We start from the raw sequence: 1,675 nt of genomic DNA, 5'->3' as shown, positions 1-1,675 counted from the left end.
AACAGCTCTAGTGTGACAATGCTGGTGTCTCCTTCCACTTCCTGTGTCTGCAGGAAGTCCACTGGCATTCTTGCCCTAATACAAATAAAATAAGTGTCACCTAAAAATCCTGGGCATGAATGGACGTTGCTCTTTTAATCTGATCTGCCACCAGTTTCTCTCTAACACTGGTTAAGACAAGGACTAGTCAAAAGGGGAACCTCCACCTGGAAGCCACTCACATCATCAGCTCATGTTATGTGGGTGAAGCTATAACTACGAATACAAACCAACAACAAAAGTTACAAATAAAAAAATGTAGAAATAAAATAGTCAGTGCAATTCTTCGTAACAAAGGATCACTTTCTCTGAGAGAAAACAAAATCACAAATTCAGGAAGACTCTTTGAGATGTGTAGAAACATTTCTCCATGATAAGCGTTATGGATGTCAGCGTCTGCGGCTGCTGCAGTGCATTTGTCAAGCAGGCCTCTGTTCAAAAGGATGAACCGGGGTTACGTCTCTCACTTACACGACCCGTCCATTATACATCTGTTCACAATCCTTTCATAATAATCTCTGACTTTACTAAAGCAACTCACTCTTCTCACATCAATAGCTACGTTTACATGCACCCAAATAATCCGCTTATAATTGGATTGGTGGTTCAATCGGACTGAAAAGCCTTCATGCAAATGATTCGACTGAGCTCGATCTGGATGACATTTCAATCAAATTTAAAGGGGTGCTTTACTTGCTACGTTTTTTTTTGTAGATTGGATTATTGCAGGTCTACACACCTTATACAATCCAATAAACAGGAAAAAATAAGCATGTAAATGCTTGAATCGGACTATTTTCTCAATCGGATTCAAAAATACGCAAAAATAGTAAGTAATATGCATCAGTGATAGGCCTTACGTCATACAAATGTGTATTATGTTTATTTACATGTTCTGTCTTATGACCCGGTTAGTGGAGGAGACGGAATATTTATTAATATTTGCTATATATATATGTCATGAATGTGACGACTGGGAACTGCATGTGCGCTAAAGTTTTGTTCGGATTAACGTAATGCACATGTAAACAAATATGCAAACCAGAATCAACATTTAGGGCTCATGTAAACAGAACTTTGAGAATCCGATTCGGACTGGATTCATTCCGATTAGTGCATGTAAACATGCGTATTGCAAATGACCTGCCATCGCCTCAGTCTCTGTACTAGTCTGATGACATCACTTCCTTTCAGCACTGGTGACATCACAGCTTCACCTGCTCTAATAAGGGACCTTGAGGTGAATTCACGAAGTTGCATGCTGTTTTTCAGCGCAAATACCAGCGTGTTATTTACTAACCACCCATATTCCAGTTCAACCAGGCAAGACATGCTCTGGTATAGCTCTGCGCGGTGAGTACTTAAAAGTCACAGTCATTCTTTTCAGAAATGCCTGCTTTTTATGCAAATTTGTGGCTGTTTGCAGCTGATTCACTGTGAACACTATTTTTTAAGGTGACATAGTTACATGTACGTAACCCTACATTAAAGGGGTCATATGATGCTATTTTAAAGATCATTATTTTGTGTATTTGGTGTAACAGAATATGTTGACATGCTTTAATGTTCAAAAAACACATTATTTTTCAAATACTGTACATTATTGTAGGTCCTCTATGCCCCGCCTCTCTCAAAC

This window comes from Sinocyclocheilus rhinocerous, unplaced genomic scaffold, assembly GCF_001515625.1.
Source record: "Sinocyclocheilus rhinocerous isolate Xijiao unplaced genomic scaffold, SAMN03320098_v1.1 scaffold967, whole genome shotgun sequence".
Taxonomy (NCBI): Eukaryota; Metazoa; Chordata; class Actinopteri; order Cypriniformes; family Cyprinidae; genus Sinocyclocheilus; species Sinocyclocheilus rhinocerous.
The sequence above is the reverse complement of the archived record's forward strand: the minus strand, read 5'-3'. Positions refer to the sequence as shown.